Below are 27,232 nucleotides of genomic sequence, written 5' to 3'. Positions count from 1 at the left end.
CCATATCGTACGGCATACTATAGCGCGCCGTTTTTCATCATTTTTGAGGATTTGAAAAAAAATACGAAATGACAAAAACGATGGGTTATAGCCCATGTTTTTGAAATTTTGAAAAAAAAAGTTAGCCTCGTTTCTCATCATTTTGGACCATGGGCTATAGCCCATATCGTACGGCATACTATAGCGCGCCGTTTTTCATCATTTTTGAGGATTTAAAAAAAATGACAAAATGACAAAAACGATGGGTTATAGCCCATGTTTTTTGAAATTTTGAAAAAAAAAGTTAGCCTCGTTTCTCATCATTTTGGACCATGGGCTATAGCCCTTATCGTACGGCATACTATAGCGCGTTGTTTTTCATCATTTTTGAGGATTTGAAAAAAATGACAAAATGACAAAAACGATGGGTTATAGCCCATGTTTTTTGAAATTTTGAAAAAAAAAGTTAGCCTCGTTTCTCATCATTTTGGACCATGGGCTATAGCCCATATTGTACGGCATACTATAGCGCGCCGTTTTTCATCATTTTTGAGGATTTGAAAAAAATGACGAAATGACAAAAACGATGGGTTATAGCCCATGTTTTTGAAATTTTGAAAAAAAAAGTTAGCCTCGTTTCTCATCATTTTGGACCATGGGCTATAGCCCATATCGTACGGCATACTATAGCGCGCCGTTTTTCATCATTTTTGAGGATTTGAAAAAAATGACGAAATGACAAAAACGATGGGTTATAGCCCATGTTTTTGAAATTTTGAAAAACAAATTAGCCTCGTTTCTCATCATTTTGGACCATGGGCTATAGCCCATATCGTAAGGCATACTATAGCGCGCCGTTTTTCATCATTTTTGAGGATTTTAAAAAAATGACAAAATGACAAAAACGATGGGTTATAGCCCATGTTTTTGAAATTTTGAAAAAAAAAAGTTAGCCTCGTTTCTCATCATTTTGGACCATGGGCTATAGCCCATATCGTACGGCATACTATAGCGCGCCGTTTTTCATCATTTTTGAGGATTTGAAAAAAATGACAAAATGACAAAAACGATGGGTTATAGCCCATGTTTTTTGAAATTTTGAAAAAAAAAGTTAGCCTCGTTTCTCATCATTTTGGACCATGGGCTATAGCCCATATCGTACGGCATACTATAGCGCGTCGTTTTTCATAATTTTTGAGGATTTGAAAAAAATGACGAAATGACAAAAACGATGGGTTATAGCCCATGTTTTTGAAATTTTGAAAAAAAAAGTTAGCCTCGTTTCTCATCATTTTGGACCATGGGCTATAGCCCATATCGTACGGCATAGTATAGCGCGCCGTTTTTCATCATTTTTGAGGATTTGAAAAAAATGAGGAAATGACAAAAACGATGGGTTATAGCCCATGTTTTTTAAATTTTGAAAAAAAAAGTTAGCCTCGTTTCTCATCATTTTGGACCATGGGCTATAGCCCATATCGTACGGCATACTATAGCGCGCCGTTTTTCATCATTTTTGAGGATTTGAAAAAAATGACAAAATGACAAAAACGATGGGTTATAGCCCATGTTTTTTGAAATTTTGAAAAAAAAAGTTAGCCTCGTTTCTCATCATTTTGGACCATGGGCTATAGCCCATATCGTACGGCATACTATAGCGCGCCGTTTTTCATAATTTTTGAGGATTTGAAAAAAATGACGAAATGACAAAAACGATGGGTTATAGCCCATGTTTTTGAAATTTTGAAAAAAAAAGTTAGCCTCGTTTCTCATAATTTTGGACCATGGGCTATAGTCCATATCGTACGGCATACTATAGCGCGCCGTTTTTCATCATTTTTGAGGATTTAAAAAAAATGACAAAAACGATGGGTTATAGCCCATGTTTTTTGAAATTTTGAAAAAAGAAGTTAGCCTTGTTTCTCATCATTTTGGACCATGGGCTATAGCCCATATCGTACGGCATACTATAGCGCGCCGTTTTTCATCATTTTTGAGGATTTAAAAAAAATGACAAAATGACAAAAACGATGGGTTATAGCCCATGTTTTTTGAAATTTTGAAAAAAAAAGTTAGCCTCGTTTCTCATCATTTTGGACCATGGGCTATAGCCCTTATCGTACGGCATACTATAGCGCGTTGTTTTTCATCATTTTTGAGGATTTGAAAAAAATGACAAAATGACAAAAACGATGGGTTATAGCCCATGTTTTTTGAAATTTTGAAAAAAAAAGTTAGCCTCGTTTCTCATAATTTTGGACCATGGGCTATAGCCCATATTGTACGGCATACTATAGCGCGCCGTTTTTCATCATTTTTGAGGATTTGAAAAAAATGACGAAATGACAAAAACGATGGGTTATAGCCCATGTTTTTGAAATTTTGAAAAAAAAAGTTAGCCTCGTTTCTTATCATTTTGGACCATGGGCTATAGCCCATATCGTACGGCATACTATAGCGCGCCGTTTTTCATCATTTTTGAGGATTTGAAAAAAATGACGAAATGACAAAAACGATGGGTTATAGCCCATGTTTTTGAAATTTTGAAAAACAAATTAGCCTCGTTTCTCATCATTTTGGACCATGGGCTATAGCCCATATCGTACGGCATACTATAGCGCGCCGTTTTTCATCATTTTTGAGGATTTGAAAAAAATGACAAAATGACAAAAACGATGGGTTATAGCCCATGTTTTTGAAATTTTGAAAAAAAAAAGTTAGCCTCGTTTCTCATCATTTTGGACCATGGGCTATAGCCCATATCGTACGGCATACTATAGCGCGCCGTTTTTCATCATTTTTGAGGATTTGAAAAAAATGACAAAATGACAAAAACGATGGGTTATAGCCCATGTTTTTTGAAATTTTGAAAAAAAAAGTTAGCCTCGTTTCTCATCATTTTGGACCATGGGCTATAGCCCATATCGTACGGCATACTATAGCGCGTCGTTTTTCATAATTTTTGAGGATTTGAAAAAAATGACGAAATGACAAAAACGATGGGTTATAGCCCATGTTTTTGAAATTTTGAAAAAAAAAGTTAGCCTCGTTTCTCATCATTTTGGACCATGGGCTATAGTCCATATCGTACGGCATACTATAACGCGCCGTTTTTCATAATTTTTGAGGATTTGAAAAAAATGACAAAATGACAAAAACGATGGGTTATAGCCCATGTTTTTTGAAATTTTGGAAAAAAAAGTTAGCCTCGTTTCTCATCATTTTGGACCATGGGCTATAGCCCATATCGTACGGCATACTATAGCGCGCCGTTTTTCATCATTTTTGAGGATTTGAAAAAAATGACAAAATGACAAAAACGATGGGTTATAGCCCATGTTTTTTGAAATTTTGAAAGAAAAAGTTAGCCTCGTTTCTCATCATTTTGGACCATAGGCTATAGCCCATATCGTACGGCATACTATAGCGCGCCGTTTTTCATCATTTTTGAGGATTTGAAAAAAATGACAAAATGACAAAAACGATGGGTTATAGCCCATGTTTTTGAAATTTTGGAAAAAAAAGTTAGCCTCGTTTCTCATCATTTTGGACCATGGGCTATAGCCCATATCGTACGGCATACTATAGCGCGCCGTTTTTCATCATTTTTGAGGATTTGAAAAAAATGACAAAATGACAAAAACGATGGGTTATAGCCCATGTTTTTGAAATTTTGGAAAAAAAAGTTAGCCTCGTTTCTCATCATTTTGGACCATGGGCTATAGCCCATATCGTACGGCATACTATAGCGCGCCGTTTTTCATCATTTTTGAGGATTTGAAAAAAATGACAAAATGACAAAAACGATGGGTTATAGCCCATGTTTTTTGAAATTTTGAAAAGAAAAGTTAGCCTCGTTTCTCATCATTTTGGACCATGGGCTATAGCCCATATCGTACGGCATACTATGGCGCGCTATAGTATGCCGTACGATATGGGCTATAGCCCATGGTCCAAAATGATGAGAAACGAGGCTAACTTTTTTTTTCAAAATTTCAAAAAACATGGGCTATAACCCATCGTTTTTGTCATTTTTTCATTTTTTTCAAATCCTCAAAAATGATGAAAAACAACGCGCTATAGTATGCCGTACGATAAGGGCTATAGCCCATGGTCCAAAATGATGAGAAACGAGGCTAACTTTTTTTTTCAAAATTTCAAAAACATGGGCTATAACCCATCGTTTTTGTCATTTCGTCATTTTTTTCAAATCCTCAAAAATGATAAAAAACGGCGCGCTATAGTATGCCGTACGATATGGGCTATAGCCCATGGTCCAAAATGATGAGAAACGAGGCTAACTTTTCTTTTCAAAATTTCAAAAAACATGGGCTATAACCCATCGTTTTTGTCATTTTGTCATTTTTTTCAAATCCTCAAAAATGATGAAAAACGGCGCGCTATAGTATGCCGTACGATATGGGCTATAGCCCATGGTCCAAAATGATGAGAAACGAGGCTAACTTTTTTTTCCAAAATTTCAAAAACATGGGCTATAACCCATCGTTTTTGTCATTTTGTCATTTTTTTCAAATCCTCAAAAATGATGAAAAACGGCGCGCTATAGTATGCCGTACGATATGGGCTATAGCCCATGGTCCAAAATGATGAGAAACGAGGCTAACTTTTTTTTCCAAAATTTCAAAAACATGGGCTATAACCCATCGTTTTTGTCATTTTGTCATTTTTTTCAAATCCTCAAAAATGATGAAAAACGGCGCGCTATAGTATGCCGTACGATATGGGCTATAGCCTATGGTCCAAAATGATGAGAAACGAGGCTAACTTTTTCTTTCAAAATTTCAAAAAACATGGGCTATAACCCATCGTTTTTGTCATTTTGTCATTTTTTTCAAATCCTCAAAAATGATGAAAAACGGCGCGCTATAGTATGCCGTACGATATGGGCTATAGCCCATGGTCCAAAATGATGAGAAACGAGGCTAACTTTTTTTTCCAAAATTTCAAAAAACATGGGCTATAACCCATCGTTTTTGTCATTTTGTCATTTTTTTCAAATCCTCAAAAATTATGAAAAACGGCGCGTTATAGTATGCCGTACGATATGGACTATAGCCCATGGTCCAAAATGATGAGAAACGAGGCTAACTTTTTTTTTCAAAATTTCAAAAACATGGGCTATAACCCATCGTTTTTGTCATTTCGTCATTTTTTTCAAATCCTCAAAAATTATGAAAAACGACGCGCTATAGTATGCCGTACGATATGGGCTATAGCCCATGGTCCAAAATGATGAGAAACGAGGCTAACTTTTTTTTTCAAAATTTCAAAAAACATGGGCTATAACCCATCGTTTTTGTCATTTTGTCATTTTTTTCAAATCCTCAAAAATGATGAAAAACGGCGCGCTATAGTATGCCGTACGATATGGGCTATAGCCCATGGTCCAAAATGATGAGAAACGAGGCTAACTTTTTTTTTTCAAAATTTCAAAAACATGGGCTATAACCCATCGTTTTTGTCATTTTGTCATTTTTTTCAAATCCTCAAAAATGATGAAAAACGGCGCGCTATAGTATGCCGTACGATATGGGTTATAGCCCATGGTCCAAAATGATGAGAAACGAGGCTAATTTGTTTTTCAAAATTTCAAAAACATGGGCTATAACCCATCGTTTTTGTCATTTCGTCATTTTTTTCAAATCCTCAAAAATGATGAAAAACGGCGCGCTATAGTATGCCGTACGATATGGGCTATAGCCCATGGTCCAAAATGATGAGAAACGAGGCTAACTTTTTTTTTCAAAATTTCAAAAACATGGGCTATAACCCATCGTTTTTGTCATTTCGTCATTTTTTTCAAATCCTCAAAAATGATGAAAAACGGCGCGCTATAGTATGCCGTACAATATGGGCTATAGCCCATGGTCCAAAATGATGAGAAACGAGGCTAACTTTTTTTTTCAAAATTTCAAAAAACATGGGCTATAACCCATCGTTTTCGTCATTTTGTCATTTTTTTCAAATCCTCAAAAATGATGAAAAACAACGCGCTATAGTATGCCGTACGATAAGGGCTATAGCCCATGGTCCAAAATGATGAGAAACGAGGCTAACTTTTTTTTTCAAAATTTCAAAAACATGGGCTATAACCCATCGTTTTTGTCATTTCGTCATTTTTTTCAAATCCTCAAAAATGATAAAAAACGGCGCGCTATAGTATGCCGTACGATATGGGCTATAGCCCATGGTCCAAAATGATGAGAAACGAGGCTAACTTTTTTTTTCAAAATTTCAAAAAACATGGGCTATAACCCATCGTTTTTGTCATTTTGTCATTTTTTTTAAATCCTCAAAAATGATGAAAAACGGCGCGCTATAGTATGCCGTACGATATGGGCTATAGCCCATGGTCCAAAATGATGAGAAACAAGGCTAACTTCTTTTTTCAAAATTTCAAAAAACATGGGCTATAACCCATCGTTTTTGTCATTTTTTTTAAATCCTCAAAAATGATGAAAAACGGCGCGCTATAGTATGCCGTACGATATGGACTATAGCCCATGGTCCAAAATTATGAGAAACGAGGCTAACTTTTTTTTTCAAAATTTCAAAAACATGGGCTATAACCCATCGTTTTTGTCATTTCGTCATTTTTTTCAAATCCTCAAAAATTATGAAAAACGACGCGCTATAGTATGCCGTACGATATGGGCTATAGCCCATGGTCCAAAATGATGAGAAACGAGGCTAACTTTTTTTTCCAAAATTTCAAAAAACATGGGCTATAACCCATCGTTTTTGTCATTTTGTCATTTTTTTCAAATCCTCAAAAATGATGAAAAACGGCGCGCTATAGTATGCCGTACGATATGGGCTATAGCCCATGGTCCAAAATGATGAGAAACGAGGCTAACTTTTTTTTTTCAAAATTTCAAAAACATGGGCTATAACCCATCGTTTTTGTCATTTTGTCATTTTTTTCAAATCCTCAAAAATGATGAAAAACGGCGCGCTATAGTATGCCGTACGATATGGGCTATAGCCCATGGTCCAAAATGATGAGAAACGAGGCTAACTTATTTTTTCAAAATTTCAAAAACATGGGCTATAACCCATCGTTTTTGTCATTTCGTCATTTTTTTCAAATCCTCAAAAATGATGAAAAACGGCGCGCTATATTATGCCGTACGATATGGGCTATAGCCCAGGGTCCAAAATGATGAGAAACGAGGCTAACTTTTTTTTTCAAAATTTCAAAAAACATGGGCTATAACCCATCGTTTTTGTCATTTTGTCATTTTTTTCAAATCCTCAAAAATGATGAAAAACGGCGCGCTATAGTATGCCGTACGATATGGGCTATAGCCCATGGTCCAAAATGATGAGAAACGAGGCTAACTTTTTTTTTCAAAATTTCAAAAAACATGGGCTATAACCCATCGTTTTTGTCATTTCGTCATTTTTTTCAAATCCTCAAAAATGATGAAAAACGGCGCGCTATAGTATGCCGTACGATATGGGCTATAGCCCATGGTCCAAAATGATGAGAAACGAGGATAACTTTTTTTTTCAAAATTTCAAAAACATGGGCTTATAACCCATCGTTTTTGTCATTTCGTCATTTTTTTCAAATCCTCAAAAATGATGAAAAACGGCGCGCTATAGTATGCCGTACGATATGGGCTATAGCCCATGGTCCAAAATGATGAGAAACGAGGCTAACTTTTTTTTTCAAAATTTCAAAAACATGGGCTATAACCCATCGTTTTTGTCATTTTGTCATTTTTTTCAAATCCTCAAAAATGATGAAAAACGGCGCGCTATAGTATGCCGTACGATATGGGCTATAGCCCATGGTCCAAAATGATGAGAAACGAGGCCAACTTTTTTTTTCAAAATTTCAAAAAACATGGGCTATAACCCATCGTTTTTGTCATTTTGTCATTTTTTTCAAATCCTCAAAAATGATGAAAAACGGCGCGCTATAGTATGCCGTATGATATGGGCTATAGCCCATGGTCCAAAATGATGAGAAACGAGGCTAACTTTTCTTTTCAAAATTTCAAAAACATGGGCTATAACCCATCGTTTTTGTCATTTCGTCATTTTTTTCAAATCCTCAAAAATGATGAAAAACGGCGCGCTATAGTATGCCGTACGATATGGCCTATAGCCCATGGTCCAAAATGATGAGAAACGAGGCTAACTTTTTTTTTCAAAATTTCAAAAACATGGGCTATAACCCATCGTTTTTGTCATTTTGTCATTTTTTTCAAATCCTGAAAAATGATGAAAAACGGCTCGCTATAGTATGCCGTACGATATGGGCTATAGCCCATGGTCCAAAATGATGAGAAACGAGGCTAACTTTTTTTTTCAAAATTTCAAAAACATGGGCTATAACCCATCGTTTTTGTCATTTCGTCATTTTGTTCAAATCCTCAAAAATGATGAAAAACGGCGCGCTATAGTATGCCGTACGATATGGGCTATAGCCCATGGTCCAAAATGATGAGAAACGAGGCTAACTTTTTTTTTCAAAATTTAAAAAAACATGGGCTATAACCCATCGTTTTTGTCATTTTGTCATTTTTTTCAAATCCTCAAAAATGATGAAAAACGGCGCGCTATAGTATGCCGTACGATATGGGCTATAGCCCATGGTCCAAAATGATGAGAAACGAGGCAAACTTTTTTTTTCAAAATTTCAAAAACATGGGCTATAACCCATCGTTTTTGTCATTTCGTCATTTTTTTCAAATCCTCAAAAATGATGAAAAACGGCGCGCTATAGTTTGCCGTACGATATGGGCTATAGCCCATGGTCCAAAATGATGAGAAACGAGGCTAACTTTTTTTTTTCAAAATTTCAAAAAACATGGGCTATAACCCATCGTTTTTGTCATTTTGTCATTTTTTTCAAATCCTCAAAAATGATGAAAAACGGCGCGCTATAGTATGCCGTACGATATGGGCTATAGCCCATGGTCCAAAATGATGAGAAACGAGGCTAACTTTTTTTTTCAAAATTTCAAAAAACATGGGCTATAACCCATCGTTTTTGTCATTTTGTCATTTTTTTCAAATCCTCAAAAATGATGAAAAACGGCGCGCTATAGTATGCCGTACGATATGGGCTATAGCCCATGGTCCAAAATGATGAGAAACGAGGCTAACTTATTTTTTCAAAATTTCAAAAACATGGGCTATAACCCATCGTTTTTGTCATTTCGTCATTTTTTTCAAATCCTCAAAAATGATGAAAAACGGCGCGCTATATTATGCCGTACGATATGGGCTATAGCCCAGGGTCCAAAATGATGAGAAACGAGGCTAACTTTTTTTTTCAAAATTTCAAAAAACATGGGCTATAACCCATCGTTTTTGTCATTTTGTCATTTTTTTCAAATCCTCAAAAATGATGAAAAACGGCGCGCTATAGTATGCCGTACGATATGGGCTATAGCCCATGGTCCAAAATGATGAGAAACGAGGCTAACTTTTTTTTTCAAAATTTCAAAAACATGGGCTATAACCCATCGTTTTTGTCATTTTGTCATTTTTTTCAAATCCTGAAAAATGATGAAAAACGGCTCGCTATAGTATGCCGTACGATATGGGCTATAGCCCATGGTCCAAAATGATGAGAAACGAGGCTAACTTTTTTTTTCAAAATTTCAAAAACATGGGCTATAACCCATCGTTTTTGTCATTTCGTCATTTTTTTCAAATCCTCAAAAATGATGAAAAACGGCGCGCTATAGTATGCCGTACAATATGGGCTATAGCCCATGGTCCAAAATGATGAGAAACGAGGCTAACTTTTTTTTTCAAAATTTCAAAAAACATGGGCTATAACCCATCGTTTTTGTCATTTTGTCATTTTTTTCAAATCCTCAAAAATGATGAAAAACAACGCGCTATAGTATGCCGTACGATAAGGGCTATAGCCCATGGTCCAAAATGATGAGAAACGAGGCTAACTTTTTTTTTCAAAATTTCAAAAACATGGGCTATAACCCATCGTTTTTGTCATTTCGTCATTTTTTTCAAATCCTCAAAAATGATAAAAAACGGCGCGCTATAGTATGCCGTACGATATGGGCTATAGCCCATGGTCCAAAATGATGAGAAACGAGGCTAACTTTTCTTTTCAAAATTTCAAAAAACATGGGCTATAACCCATCGTTTTTGTCATTTTGTCATTTTTTTCAAATCCTCAAAAATGATGAAAAACGGCGCGCTATAGTATGCCGTACGATATGGGCTATAGCCCATGGTCCAAAATGATGAGAAACGAGGCTAACTTTTTTTTCCAAAATTTCAAAAACATGGGCTATAACCCATCGTTTTTGTCATTTTGTCATTTTTTTCAAATCCTCAAAAATGATGAAAAACGGCGCGCTATAGTATGCCGTACGATATGGGCTATAGCCCATGGTCCAAAATGATGAGAAACGAGGCTAACTTTTTTTTCCAAAATTTCAAAAACATGGGCTATAACCCATCGTTTTTGTCATTTTGTCATTTTTTTCAAATCCTCAAAAATGATGAAAAACGGCGCGCTATAGTATGCCGTACGATATGGGCTATAGCCTATGGTCCAAAATGATGAGAAACGAGGCTAACTTTTTCTTTCAAAATTTCAAAAAACATGGGCTATAACCCATCGTTTTTGTCATTTTGTCATTTTTTTCAAATCCTCAAAAATGATGAAAAACGGCGCGCTATAGTATGCCGTACGATATGGGCTATAGCCCATGGTCCAAAATGATGAGAAACGAGGCTAACTTTTTTTTCCAAAATTTCAAAAAACATGGGCTATAACCCATCGTTTTTGTCATTTTGTCATTTTTTTCAAATCCTCAAAAATTATGAAAAACGGCGCGTTATAGTATGCCGTACGATATGGACTATAGCCCATGGTCCAAAATGATGAGAAACGAGGCTAACTTTTTTTTTCAAAATTTCAAAAACATGGGCTATAACCCATCGTTTTTGTCATTTCGTCATTTTTTTCAAATCCTCAAAAATTATGAAAAACGACGCGCTATAGTATGCCGTACGATATGGGCTATAGCCCATGGTCCAAAATGATGAGAAACGAGGCTAACTTTTTTTTTCAAAATTTCAAAAAACATGGGCTATAACCCATCGTTTTTGTCATTTTGTCATTTTTTTCAAATCCTCAAAAATGATGAAAAACGGCGCGCTATAGTATGCCGTACGATATGGGCTATAGCCCATGGTCCAAAATGATGAGAAACGAGGCTAACTTTTTTTTTTCAAAATTTCAAAAACATGGGCTATAACCCATCGTTTTTGTCATTTTGTCATTTTTTTCAAATCCTCAAAAATGATGAAAAACGGCGCGCTATAGTATGCCGTACGATATGGGTTATAGCCCATGGTCCAAAATGATGAGAAACGAGGCTAATTTGTTTTTCAAAATTTCAAAAACATGGGCTATAACCCATCGTTTTTGTCATTTCGTCATTTTTTTCAAATCCTCAAAAATGATGAAAAACGGCGCGCTATAGTATGCCGTACGATATGGGCTATAGCCCATGGTCCAAAATGATGAGAAACGAGGCTAACTTTTTTTTTCAAAATTTCAAAAACATGGGCTATAACCCATCGTTTTTGTCATTTCGTCATTTTTTTCAAATCCTCAAAAATGATGAAAAACGGCGCGCTATAGTATGCCGTACAATATGGGCTATAGCCCATGGTCCAAAATGATGAGAAACGAGGCTAACTTTTTTTTTCAAAATTTCAAAAAACATGGGCTATAACCCATCGTTTTCGTCATTTTGTCATTTTTTTCAAATCCTCAAAAATGATGAAAAACAACGCGCTATAGTATGCCGTACGATAAGGGCTATAGCCCATGGTCCAAAATGATGAGAAACGAGGCTAACTTTTTTTTTCAAAATTTCAAAAACATGGGCTATAACCCATCGTTTTTGTCATTTTGTCATTTTTTTCAAATCCTCAAAAATGATAAAAAACGGCGCGCTATAGTATGCCGTACGATATGGGCTATAGCCCATGGTCCAAAATGATGAGAAACGAGGCTAACTTTTTTTTTCAAAATTTCAAAAAACATGGGCTATAACCCATCGTTTTTGTCATTTTGTCATTTTTTTAAATCCTCAAAAATGATGAAAAACGGCGCGCTATAGTATGCCGTACGATATGGGCTATAGCCCATGGTCCAAAATGATGAGAAACAAGGCTAACTTCTTTTTTCAAAATTTCAAAAAACATGGGCTATAACCCATCGTTTTTGTCATTTTTTTTAAATCCTCAAAAATGATGAAAAACGGCGCGCTATAGTATGCCGTACGATATGGACTATAGCCCATGGTCCAAAATTATGAGAAACGAGGCTAACTTTTTTTTTCAAAATTTCAAAAACATGGGCTATAACCCATCGTTTTTGTCATTTCGTCATTTTTTTCAAATCCTCAAAAATTATGAAAAACGGCGCGCTATAGTATGCCGTACGATATGGGCTATAGCCCATGGTCCAAAATGATGAGAAACGAGGCTAACTTTTTTTTTCAAAATTTCAAAAAACATGGGCTATAACCCATCGTTTTTGTCATTTTGTCATTTTTTTCAAATCCTCAAAAATGATGAAAAACGGCGCGCTATAGTATGCCGTACGATATGGGCTATAGCCCATGGTCCAAAATGATGAGAAACGAGGCTAACTTTTTTTTTCAAAATTTAAAAAACATGGGCTATAACCCATCGTTTTTGTCATTTCCTCATTTTTTTCAAATCCTCAAAAATGATGAAAAACGGCGCGCTATACTATGCCGTACGATATGGGCTATAGCCCATGGTCCAAAATGATGAGAAACGAGGCTAACTTTTTTTTTCAAAATTTCAAAAACATGGGCTATAACCCATCGTTTTTGTCATTTCGTCATTTTTTTCAAATCCTCAAAAATTATGAAAAACGACGCGCTATAGTATGCCGTACGATATGGGCTATAGCCCATGGTCCAAAATGATGAGAAACGAGGCTAACTTTTTTTTCCAAAATTTCAAAAAACATGGGCTATAACCCATCGTTTTTGTCATTTTGTCATTTTTTTCAAATCCTCAAAAATGATGAAAAACGGCGCGCTATAGTATGCCGTACGATATGGGCTATAGCCCATGGTCCAAAATGATGAGAAACGAGGCTAACTTTTTTTTTTCAAAATTTCAAAAACATGGGCTATAACCCATCGTTTTTGTCATTTTGTCATTTTTTTCAAATCCTCAAAAATGATGAAAAACGGCGCGCTATAGTATGCCGTACGATATGGGCTATAGCCCATGGTCCAAAATGATGAGAAACGAGGCTAACTTATTTTTTCAAAATTTCAAAAACATGGGCTATAACCCATCGTTTTTGTCATTTCGTCATTTTTTTCAAATCCTCAAAAATGATGAAAAACGGCGCGCTATATTATGCCGTACGATATGGGCTATAGCCCAGGGTCCAAAATGATGAGAAACGAGGCTAACTTTTTTTTTCAAAATTTCAAAAAACATGGGCTATAACCCATCGTTTTTGTCATTTTGTCATTTTTTTCAAATCCTCAAAAATGATGAAAAACGGCGCGCTATAGTATGCCGTACGATATGGGCTATAGCCCATGGTCCAAAATGATGAGAAACGAGGCTAACTTTTTTTTTCAAAATTTCAAAAAACATGGGCTATAACCCATCGTTTTTGTCATTTCGTCATTTTTTTCAAATCCTCAAAAATGATGAAAAACGGCGCGCTATAGTATGCCGTACGATATGGGCTATAGCCCATGGTCCAAAATGATGAGAAACGAGGATAACTTTTTTTTTCAAAATTTCAAAAACATGGGCTTATAACCCATCGTTTTTGTCATTTCGTCATTTTTTTCAAATCCTCAAAAATGATGAAAAACGGCGCGCTATAGTATGCCGTACGATATGGGCTATAGCCCATGGTCCAAAATGATGAGAAACGAGGCTAACTTTTTTTTTCAAAATTTCAAAAACATGGGCTATAACCCATCGTTTTTGTCATTTTGTCATTTTTTTCAAATCCTCAAAAATGATGAAAAACGGCGCGCTATAGTATGCCGTACGATATGGGCTATAGCCCATGGTCCAAAATGATGAGAAACGAGGCCAACTTTTTTTTTCAAAATTTCAAAAAACATGGGCTATAACCCATCGTTTTTGTCATTTTGTCATTTTTTTCAAATCCTCAAAAATGATGAAAAACGGCGCGCTATAGTATGCCGTATGATATGGGCTATAGCCCATGGTCCAAAATGATGAGAAACGAGGCTAACTTTTCTTTTCAAAATTTCAAAAACATGGGCTATAACCCATCGTTTTTGTCATTTCGTCATTTTTTTCAAATCCTCAAAAATGATGAAAAACGGCGCGCTATAGTATGCCGTACGATATGGCCTATAGCCAATGGTCCAAAATGATGAGAAACGAGGCTAACTTTTTTTTTCAAAATTTCAAAAACATGGGCTATAACCCATCGTTTTTGTCATTTTGTCATTTTTTTCAAATCCTGAAAAATGATGAAAAACGGCTCGCTATAGTATGCCGTACGATATGGGCTATAGCCCATGGTCCAAAATGATGAGAAACGAGGCTAACTTTTTTTTTCAAAATTTCAAAAACATGGGCTATAACCCATCGTTTTTGTCATTTCGTCATTTTTTTCAAATCCTCAAAAATGATGAAAAACGGCGCGCTATAGTATGCCGTACGATATGGGCTATAGCCCATGGTCCAAAATGATGAGAAACGAGGCTAACTTTTTTTTTCAAAATTTAAAAAAACATGGGCTATAACCCATCGTTTTTGTCATTTTGTCATTTTTTTCAAATCCTCAAAAATGATGAAAAACGGCGCGCTATAGTATGCCGTACGATATGGGCTATAGCCCATGGTCCAAAATGATGAGAAACGAGGCAAACTTTTTTTTTCAAAATTTCAAAAACATGGGCTATAACCCATCGTTTTTGTCATTTCGTCATTTTTTTCAAATCCTCAAAAATGATGAAAAACGGCGCGCTATAGTTTGCCGTACGATATGGGCTATAGCCCATGGTCCAAAATGATGAGAAACGAGGCTAACTTTTTTTTTTCAAAATTTCAAAAAACATGGGCTATAACCCATCGTTTTTGTCATTTTGTCATTTTTTTCAAATCCTCAAAAATGATGAAAAACGGCGCGCTATAGTATGCCGTACGATATAGGCTATAGCCCATGGTCCAAAATGATGAGAAACGAGGCTAACTTTTTTTTTCAAAATTTCAAAAAACATGGGCTATAACCCATCGTTTTTGTCATTTTGTCATTTTTTTCAAATCCTCAAAAATGATGAAAAACGGCGCGCTATAGTATGCCGTACGATATGGGCTATAGCCCATGGTCCAAAATGATGAGAAACGAGGCTAACTTATTTTTTCAAAATTTCAAAAACATGGGCTATAACCCATCGTTTTTGTCATTTCGTCATTTTTTTCAAATCCTCAAAAATGATGAAAAACGGCGCGCTATATTATGCCGTACGATATGGGCTATAGCCCAGGGTCCAAAATGATGAGAAACGAGGCTAACTTTTTTTTTCAAAATTTCAAAAAACATGGGCTATAACCCATCGTTTTTGTCATTTTGTCATTTTTTTCAAATCCTCAAAAATGATGAAAAACGGCGCGCTATAGTATGCCGTACGATATGGGCTATAGCCCATGGTCCAAAATGATGAGAAACGAGGCTAACTTTTTTTTTCAAAATTTCAAAAACATGGGCTATAACCCATCGTTTTTGTCATTTTGTCATTTTTTTCAAATCCTGAAAAATGATGAAAAACGGCTCGCTATAGTATGCCGTACGATATGGGCTATAGCCCATGGTCCAAAATGATGAGAAACGAGGCTAACTTTTTTTTTCAAAATTTCAAAAAACATGGGCTATAACCCATCGTTTTTGTCATTTTGTCATTTTTTTCAAATCCTCAAAAATGATGAAAAACGGCGCGCTATAGTATGCCGTACGATATGGGCTATAGCCCATGGTCCAAAATGATGAGAAACGAGGCAAACTTTTTTTTTCAAAATTTCAAAAACATGGGCTATAACCCATCGTTTTTGTCATTTCGTCATTTTTTTCAAATCCTCAAAAATGATGAAAAACGGCGCGCTATAGTTTGCCGTACGATATGGGCTATAGCCCATGGTCCAAAATGATGAGAAACGAGGCTAACTTTTTTTTTTCAAAATTTCAAAAAACATGGGCTATAACCCATCGTTTTTGTCATTTTGTCATTTTTTTCAAATCCTCAAAAATGATGAAAAACGGCGCGCTATAGTATGCCGTACGATATGGGCTATAGCCCATGGTCCAAAATGATGAGAAACGAGGCTAACTTTTTTTTTCAAAATTTCAAAAAACATGGGCTATAACCCATCGTTTTTGTCATTTTGTCATTTTTTTCAAATCCTCAAAAATGATGAAAAACGGCGCGCTATAGTATGCCGTACGATATGGGCTATAGCCCATGGTCCAAAATGATGAGAAACGAGGCTAACTTTTTTTTTCAAATTTTCAAAAAAAAATGGGCTGTAACCCATCGTTTTTGTCATTTTGTCATTTTTTTCAAATCCTCAAAAATGATGAAAAATGGCGCGCTATAGTATGCCGTACGATATGGGCTATAGCCCATGGTCCAAAATGATGAGAAACGAGGCTAACTTTTTTTTTCAAAATTTCAAAAACATGGGCTATAACCCATCGTTTTTGTCATTTCGTCATTTTTTTCAAATCCTCAAAAATGATGAAAAACGGCGCGCTATAGTATGCCGTACGATATGGGCTATAGCCCATGGTCCAAAATGATGAGAAACGAGGCTAACTTTTTTTTTCAAAATTTCAAAAACATGGGCTATAACCCATCGTTTTTGTCATTTCGTCATTTTTTTCAAATCCTCAAAAATGATGAAAAACGGCGCGCTATAGTTTGCCGTACGATATGGGCTATAGCCCATGGTCCAAAATGATGAGAAACGAGGCTAACTTTTTTTTTCAAAATTTCAAAAAACATGGGCTATAACCCATCGTTTTTGTCATTTTGTCATTTTTTTCAAATCCTCAAAAATGATGAAAAACGGCGCGCTATAGTATGCCGTACGATATGGGCTATAGCCCATGGTCCAAAATGATGAGAAACGAGGCTAACTTTTTTTTTCAAAATTTCAAAAACATGGGCTATAACCCATCGTTTTTGTCATTTCGTCATTTTTTTCAAATCGTCAAAAATGATGAAAAACGGCGCGCTATAGTATGCCGTACGATATGGGCTATAGCCCATGGTCCAAAATGATGAGAAACGAGGCTAACTTTTTTTTTCAAAATTTCAAAAAACATGGGCTATAACCCATCGTTTTTGTCATTTTGTCATTTTTTTCAAATCCTCAAAAATGATGAAAAACGGCGCGCTATAGTATGCCGTACGATATGGGCTATAGCCCATGGTCCAAAATGATGAGAAACGAGGCTAACTTTTTTTTTCAAAATTTCAAAAAAAAATGGGCTATAACCCATCGTTTTTGTCATTTTGTCATTTTTTTCAAATCCTCAAAAATGATGAAAAACTGCGCGCTATAGTATGCCGTATGATATGGGCTATAGCCCATGGTCCAAAATGATGAGAAACGAGGCTAACTTTTTTTTTCAAAATTTCAAAAAACATGGGCTATAACCCATCGTTTTTGTCATTTTGTCATTTTTTTCAAATCCTCAAAAATGATGAAAAACGGCGCGCTATAGTATGCCGTACGATATGGGCTATAGCCCATGGTCCAAAATGATGAGAAACGAGGCTAACTTTTTTTTTCAAAATTTCAAAAAACATGGGCTATAACCCATCGTTTTTGTCATTTCGTCATTTTTTTTCAAATCCTCAAAAATGATGAAAAACGGCGCGCTATAGTATGCCGTACGATATGGGCTATAGCCCATGGTCCAAAATGATGAGAAACGAGGCTAACTTTCTTTTTCAAAATTTCAAAAAACATGGGCTATAACCCATCGTTTTTGTCATTTTGTCATTTTTTTCAAATCCTCAAAAATGATGAAAAACGGCGCGCTATAGTATGCCGTACGATATGGGCTATAGCCCATGGTCCAAAATGATGAGAAACGAGGCTAACTTTTTTTTTCAAAATTTCAAAAACATGGGCTATAACCCATCGTTTTTGTCATTTCGTCATTTTTTTCAAATCCTCAAAAATGATGAAAAACGGCGCGCTATAGTATGCCGTACGATATGGGCTATAGCCCATGGTCCAAAATGATGAGAAACGAGGCTAACTTTTTTTTTCAAAATTTCAAAAACATGGGCTATAACCCATCGTTTTTGTCATTTCGTCATTTTTTTCAAATCCTCAAAAATGATGAAAAACGGCGCGCTATAGTATGCCGTACGATATGGGCTATAGCCCATGGTCCAAAATGATGAGAAACGAGGCTAACTTTTTTTTTCAAAATTTCAAAAAACATGGGATATAACCCATCGTTTTTGTCATTTTGTCATTTTTTTCAAATCCTAAAAAATGATGAAAAACGGAGCGCTATAGTATGCCGTACGATATGGGCTATAGCCCATGGTCCAAAATGATGAGAAACGAGGCTAACTTTTTTTTTCAAAATTTCAAAAAACATGGGCTATAACCCATCGTTTTTGTCATTTCGTCATTTTTTTTCAAATCCTCAAAAATGATGAAAAACGGCGCGCTATAGTATGCCGTACGATATGGGCTATAGCCCATGGTCCAAAATGATGAGAAACGAGGCTAACTTTTTTTTTCAAAATTTCAAAAAACATGGGCTATAACCCATCGTTTTTGTCATTTCGTCATTTTTTTCAAATCCTCAAAAATGATGAAAAACGGCGCGCTATAGTATGCCGTACGATATGGGCTATAGCCCATGGTCCAAAATGATGAGAAACGAGGCTAACTTTTTTTTTCAAAATTTCAAAAACATGGGCTATAACCCATCGTTTTTGTCATTTCGTCATTTTTTTCAAATCCTCAAAAATGATGAAAAACGGCGCGCTATAGTATGCCGTACTATATGGGCTATAGCCCATGGTCCAAAATGATGAGAAACGAGGCTAACTTTTTTTTTCAAAATTTCAAAAAACATGGGATATAACCCATCGTTTTTGTCATTTTGTCATTTTTTTCAAATCCTAAAAAATGATGAAAAACGGAGCGCTATAGTATGCCGTACGATATGGGCTATAGCCCATGGTCCAAAATGATGAGAAACGAGGCTAACTTTTTTTTTCAAAATTTCAAAAACATGGGCTATAACCCATCGTTTTTGTCATTTCGTCATTTTTTTCAAATCCTCAAAAATGATGAAAAACGGTGCGCTATAGTATGCCGTACGATATGGGCTATAGCCCATGGTCCAAAATGATGAGAAACGAGGCTAACTTTTTTTTTCAAAATTTCAAAAAACATGGGATATAACCCATCGTTTTTGTCATTTTGTCATTTTTTTCAAATCCTCAAAAATGTTGAAAAACGGCGCGCTATAGTATGCCGTACGATATGGGCTATAGCCCATGGTCCAAAATAATGAGAAACGAGGCTAACTTTTTTTTTCAAAATTTCAAAAAACATGGGCTATAACCCATCGTTTTTGTCATTTCGTCATTTTTTTCAAATCCTCAAAAATGATGAAAAACGGCGCGCTATAGTATGCCGTACGATATGCGCTATAGCCCATGGTCCAAAATGATGAGAAAAGAGGATAACTTTTTTTTTCAAAATTTCAAAAAACATGGGCTATAACCCATCGTTTTTGTCATTTCGTCATTTTTTTCAAATCCTCAAAAATGATGAAAAACGGCGCGCTATAGTATGCCGTACGATATGGGCTATAGCCCATGGTCCAAAATGATGAGAAACGAGGCTAACTTTTTTTTTCAAAATTTCAAAAAACATGGGCTATAACCCATCGTTTTTGTCATTTCGTCATTTTTTTCAAATCCTCAAAAATGATGAAAAACGGCGCGCTATAGTATGCCGTACGATATGGGCTATAGCCCATGGTCCAAAATGATGAGAAACGAGGATAACTTTTTTTTTCAAAATTTCAAAAACATGGGCTATAACCCATCGTTTTTGTCATTTCGTCATTTTTTTCAAATCCTCAAAAATGATGAAAAACGGCGCGCTATAGTATGCCGTACGATATGGGCTATAGCCCATGGTCCAAAATGATGAGAAACGAGGCTAACTTTTTTTTTCAAAATTTCAAAAAACATGGGCTATAACCCATCGTTTTTGTCATTTTTTTCAAATCCTCAAAAATGATGAAAAACGGCGCGCTATAGTATGCCGTACGATATGGGCTATAGCCCATGGTCCAAAATGATGAGAAACGAGGCTAACTTTTTTTTTCAAAATTTCAAAAAACATGGGCTATAACCCATCGTTTTTGTCATTTTTTTCAAATCCTCAAAAATGATGAAAAACGGCGCGCTATAGTATGCCGTACGATATGGGCTATAGCCCATGGTCCAAAATAATGTGAAACGAGGCTAACTTTTTTTTTCAAAATTTAAAAAAACATGGGCTATAACCCATCGTTTTTGTCATTTCGTCATTTTTTTCAAATCCTCAAAAATGATGAAAAACGGCGCGCTATAGTATGCCGTACGATATGGGCTATAGCCCATGGTCCAAAATAATGAGAAACGAGGCTAACTTTTTTTTTCAAAATTTCAAAAAACATGGGCTATAACCCATCGTTTTTGTCATTTCGTCATTTTTTTCAAATCCTCAAAAATGATGAAAAACGGCGCGCTATAGTATGCCGTACGATATGCGCTATAGCCCATGGTCCAAAATGATGAGAAAAGAGGATAACTTTTTTTTTCAAAATTTCAAAAAACATGGGCTATAACCCATCGTTTTTGTCATTTCGTCATTTTTTTCAAATCCTCAAAAATGATGAAAAACGGCGCGCTATAGTATGCCGTACGATATGGGCTATAGCCCATGGTCCAAAATGATGAGAAACGAGGCTAACTTTTTTTTTCAAAATTTCAAAAAACATGGGCTATAACCCATCGTTTTTGTCATTTCGTCATTTTTTTCAAATCCTCAAAAATGATGAAAAACGGCGCGCTATAGTATGCCGTACGATATGGGCTATAGCCCATGGTCCAAAATGATGAGAAACGAGGATAACTTTTTTTTTCAAAATTTCAAAAACATGGGCTATAACCCATCGTTTTTGTCATTTCGTCATTTTTTTCAAATCCTCAAAAATGATGAAAAACGGCGCGCTATAGTATGCCGTACGATATGGGCTATAGCCCATGGTCCAAAATGATGAGAAACGAGGCTAACTTTTTTTTTCAAAATTTCAAAAAACATGGGCTATAACCCATCGTTTTTGTCATTTTTTTCAAATCCTCAAAAATGATGAAAAACGGCGCGCTATATATAGTATGCCGTACGATATGGGCTATAGCCCATGGTCCAAAATGATGAGAAACGAGGCTAACTTTTTTTTTCAAAATTTCAAAAAACATGGGCTATAACCCATCGTTTTTGTCATTTTTTTCAAATCCTCAAAAATGATGAAAAACGGCGCGCTATAGTATGCCGTACGATATGGGCTATAGCCCATGGTCCAAAATGATGAGAAACGAGGCTAACTTTTTTTTTCAAAATTTCAAAAAACATGGGCTATAACCCATCGTTTTTGTCATTTTGTCATTTTTTTCAAATCCTCAAAAATGATGAAAAACGGCGCGCTATAGTATGCCGTACGATATGGGCTATAGCCCATGGTCCAAAATAATGTGAAACGAGGCTAACTTTTTTTTTCAAAATTTAAAAAAACATGGGCTATAACCCATCGTTTTTGTCATTTCGTCATTTTTTTCAAATCCTCAAAAATGATGAAAAACGGCGCGCTATAGTATGCCGTACGATATGGGCTATAGCCCATGGTCCAAAATGATGAGAAACGAGGCTAACTTTTTTTTTCAAAATTTCAAAAAACATGGGCTATAACCCATCGTTTTTGTCATTTCGTCATTTTTTTCAAATCCTCAAAAATGATGAAAAACGGCGCGCTATAGTATGCCGTAGGATATGGGCTATAGCCCATGGTCCAAAATGATGAGAAACGAGGATAACCTTTTTTTTCAAAATTTCAAAAACATGGGCTATAACCCATCGTTTTTGTCATTTCGTCATTTTTTTCAAATCCTCAAAAATGATGAAAAACGGCGCGCTATAGTATGCCGTACGATATGGGCTATAGCCCATGGTCCAAAATGATGAGAAACGAGGCTAACTTTTTTTTTCAAAATTTCAAAAAACATGGGCTATAACCCATAGTTTTTGTCATTTTTTTCAAATCCTCAAAAATGATGAAAAACGGCGCGCTATAGTATGCCGTAGGATATGGGCTATAGCCCATGATCCAAAATGATGAGAAACGAGGATAACCTTTTTTTTCAAAATTTCAAAAACATGGGCTATAACCCATCGTTTTTGTCATTTCGTCATTTTTTTCAAATCCTCAAAAATGATGAAAAACGGCGCGCTATAGTATGCCGTACGATATGGGCTATAGCCCATGGTCCAAAATGATGAGAAACGAGGCTAACTTTTTTTTTCAAAATTTCAAAAAACATGGGCTATAACCCATAGTTTTTGTCATTTTTTTCAAATCCTCAAAAATGATGAAAAACGGCGCGCTATAGTATGCCGTACGATATGGGCTATAGCCCATGGTCCAAAATGATGAGAAACGAGGCTAACTTTTTTTTTCAAAATTTCAAAAAACATGGGCTATAACCCATCGTTTTTGTCATTTTTTTCAAATCCTCAAAAATGATGAAAAACGGCGCGCTATAGTATGCCGTACGATATGGGCTATAGCCCATGGTCCAAAATGATGAGAAACGAGGCTAACTTTTTTTTTCAAAATTTCAAAAAACATGGGCTATAACCCATCGTTTTTGTCATTTTGTCATTTTTTTCAAATCCTCAAAAATGATGAAAAACGGCGCGCTATAGTATGCCGTACGATATGGGCTATAGCCCATGGTCCAAAATGATGAGAAACGAGGCTAACTTTTTTTTCTCCAAAATTTCAAAAACATGGGCTATAACCCATCGTTTTTGTCATTTTGTCATTTTTTTCAAATCCTCAAAAATGATGAAAAACGGCGCGCTATAGTATGCCGTACGATATGGGCTATAGCCCATGGTCCAAAATGATGAGAAACGAGGCTAACTTTTTTTTTCAAAATTTCAAAAAACATGGGCTATAACCCATCGTTTTTGTCATTTCGTCATTTTTTTCAAATCCTCAAAAATGATGAAAAACGGCGCGCTATAGTATGCCGTAGGATATGGGCTATAGCCCATGGTCCAAAATGATGAGAAACGAGGATAACCTTTTTTTTCAAAATTTCAAAAACATGGGCTATAACCCATCGTTTTTGTCATTTCGTCATTTTTTTCAAATCCTCAAAAATGATGAAAAACGGCGCGCTATAGTATGCCGTACGATATGGGCTATAGCCCATGGTCCAAAATGATGAGAAACGAGGCTAACTTTTTTTTTCAAAATTTCAAAAAACATGGGCTATAACCCATAGTTTTTGTAATTTTTTTCAAATCCTCAAAAATGATGAAAAACGGCGCGCTATAGTATGCCGTACGATATGGGCTATAGCCCATGGTCCAAAATGATGAGAAACGAGGCTAACTTTTTTTTTCAAAATTTCAAAAAACATGGGCTATAACCCATCGTTTTTGTCATTTTTTTCAAATCCTCAAAAATGATGAAAAACGGCGCGCTATAGTATGCCGTACGATATGGGCTATAGCCCATGGTCCAAAATGATGAGAAACGAGGCTAACTTTTTTTTTCAAAATTTCAAAAAACATGGGCTATAACCCATCGTTTTTGTCATTTTGTCATTTTTTTCAAATCCTCAAAAATGATGAAAAACGGCGCGCTATAGTATGCCGTACGATATGGGCTATAGCCCATGGTCCAAAATGATGAGAAACGAGGCTAACTTTTTTTTCTCCAAAATTTCAAAAACATGGGCTATAACCCATCGTTTTTGTCATTTTGTCATTTTTTTCAAATCCTCAAAAATGATGAAAAACGGCGCGCTATAGTATGCCGTACGATATGGGCTATAGCCCATGGTCCAAAATGATGAGAAACGAGGCTAACTTATTTTTTTTCAAAATTTCAAAAAACATGGGCTATAACCCATCGTTTTTGTCATTTTGTCATTTTTTTCAAATCCTCAAAAATGATGAAAAACGGCGCGCTATAGTATGCCGTACGATATGGGCTATAGCCCATGGTCCAAAATGATGAGAAACGAGGCTAACTTTTTTTTTCAAAATTTCAAAAACATGGGCTATAACCCATCGTTTTTGTCATTTCGTCATTTTTTTCAAATCCTCAAAAATGATGAAAAACGGCGCGCTATAGTATGCCGTACGATATGGGCTATAGCCCATGGTCCAAAATGATGAGAAACGAGGCTAACTTTTTTTTTCAAAATTTCAAAAAACATGGGCTATAACCCATCGTTTTTGTCATTTTGTCATTTTTTTCAAATCCTCAAAAATGATGAAAAACGGCGCGCTATAGTATGCCGTACGATATGGGCTATAGCCCATGGTCCAAAATGATGAGAAACGAGGCTAACTTTTTTTTTCAAAATTTCAAAAAACATGGGCTATAACCCATCGTTTTTGTCATTTCGTCATTTTTTTCAAATCCTCAAAAATGATGAAAAACGGCGCGCTATAGTATGCCGTACGATATGCGCTATAGCCCATGGTCCAAAATGATGAGAAACGAGGATAACTTTTTTTTTCAAAATTTCAAAAAACATGGGCTATAACCCATCGTTTTTGTCATTTTGTCATTTTTTTCAAATCCTCAAAAATGATGAAAAACGGCGCGCTATAGTATGCCGTACGATATGGGCTATAGCCCATGGTCCAAAATAATGTGAAACGAGGCTAACTTTTTTTTTCAAAATTTCAAAAAACATGGGCTATAACCCATCGTTTTTGTCATTTCGTCATTTTTTTCAAATCCTCAAAAATTATGAAAAACGGCGCGCTATAGTATGCCGTACGATATGCGCTATAGCCCATGGTCCAAAATGATGAGAAACGAGGATAACTTTTTTTTTCAAAATTTCAAAAAACATGGGCTATAACCCATCGTTTTTGTCATTTCGTCATTTTTTTCAAATCCTCAAAAATGATGAAAAACGGCGCGCTATAGTATGCCGTACGATATGGGCTATAGCCCATGGTCCAAAATGATGAGAAACGAGGCTAACTTTTTTTTTCAAAATTTCAAAAAACATGGGCTATAACCCATCGTTTTTGTCATTTCGTCATTTTTTTCAAATCCTCAAAAATGATGAAAAACGGCGCGCTATAGTAATCCGTACGATATGGGCTATAGCCCATGGTCCAAAATGATGAGAAACGAGGCTAACTTTTTTTTTTCAAAATTTCAAAAACATGGGCTATAACCCATCGTTTTTGTCATTTCGTCATTTTTTTCAAATCGTCAAAAATGATGAAAAACGGCGCGCTATAGTATGCCGTACGATATGGGCTATAGCCCATGGTCCAAAATGATGAGAAACGACGCTAACTTTTTTTTTCAAAATTTCAAAAAACATGGGCTATAACCCATCGTTTTTGTCATTTTTTTCAAATCCTCAAAAATGATGAAAAACGGCGCGCTATAGTATGCCGTTCGATATGGGCTATAGCCCATGGTCCAAAATGATGAGAAACGAGGCTAACTTTTTTTTTCAAAATTTCAAAAAACATGGGCTATAACCCATCGTTTGTCATTTTTTTCAAATCCTCAAAAATGATGAAAAACGGCGCGCTATAGTATGCCGTACGATATGGGCTATAGCCCATGGTCCAAAATGATGAGAAACGAGGCTAACTTTTTTTTTCAAAATTTCAAAAAACATGGGCTATAACCCATCGTTTTTGTCATTTCGTCATTTTTTTCAAATCCTCAAAAATGATGAAAAACGGCGCGCTATAGTATGCCGTACGATATGCGCTATAGCCCATGGTCCAAAATGATGAGAAACGAGGATAACTTTTTTTTTCAAAATTTCAAAAAACATGGGCTATAACCCATCGTTTTTGTCATTTTGTCATTTTTTTCAAATCCTCAAAAATGATGAAAAACGGCGCGCTATAGTATGCCGTACGATATGGGCTATAGCCCATGGTCCAAAATAATGTGAAACGAGGCTAACTTTTTTTTTCAAAATTTCAAAAAACATGGGCTATAACCCATCGTTTTTGTCATTTCGTCATTTTTTTCAAATCCTCAAAAATGATGAAAAACGGCGCGCTATAGTATGCCGTACGATATGCGCTATAGCCCATGGTCCAAAATGATGAGAAACGAGGATAACTTTTTTTTTCAAAATTTCAAAAAACATGGGCTATAACCCATCGTTTTTGTCATTTCGTCATTTTTTTCAAATCCTCAAAAATGATGAAAAACGGCGCGCTATAGTATGCCGTACGATATGGGCTATAGCCCATGGTCCAAAATGATGAGAAACGAGGCTAACTTTTTTTTTCAAAATTTCAAAAACATGGGCTATAACCCATCGTTTTTGTCATTTCGTCATTTTTTTCAAATCGTCAAAAATGATGAAAAACGGCGCGCTATAGTATGCCGTACGATATGGGCTATAGCCCATGGTCCAAAATGATGAGAAACGAGGCTAACTTTTTTTTTCAAAATTTCAAAAAACATGGGCTATAACCCATCGTTTTTGTCATTTTTTTCAAATCCTCAAAAATGATGAAAAACGGCGCGCTATAGTATGCCGTACGATATGGGCTATAGCCCATGGTCCAAAATGATGAGAAACGAGGCTAACTTTTTTTTTCAAAATTTCAAAAAACATGGGCTATAACCCATCGTTTGTCATTTTTTTCAAATCCTCAAAAATGATGAAAAACGGCGCGCTATAGTATGCCGTACGATATGGGCTATAGCCCATGGTCCAAAATGATGAGAAACGAGGCTAACTTTTTTTTTCAAAATTTCAAAAAACATGGGCTATAACCCATCGTTTTTGTCATTTTGTCATTTTTTTCAAATCCTCAAAAATGATGAAAAACGGCGCGCTATAGTATG

This window comes from Protomyctophum bolini, assembly GCF_963924005.1.
Source record: "Protomyctophum bolini genome assembly, chromosome: 1".
Classification (NCBI taxonomy): Eukaryota; Metazoa; Chordata; class Actinopteri; order Myctophiformes; family Myctophidae; genus Protomyctophum; species Protomyctophum bolini.
This window is presented reverse-complemented; position numbering follows the sequence as displayed.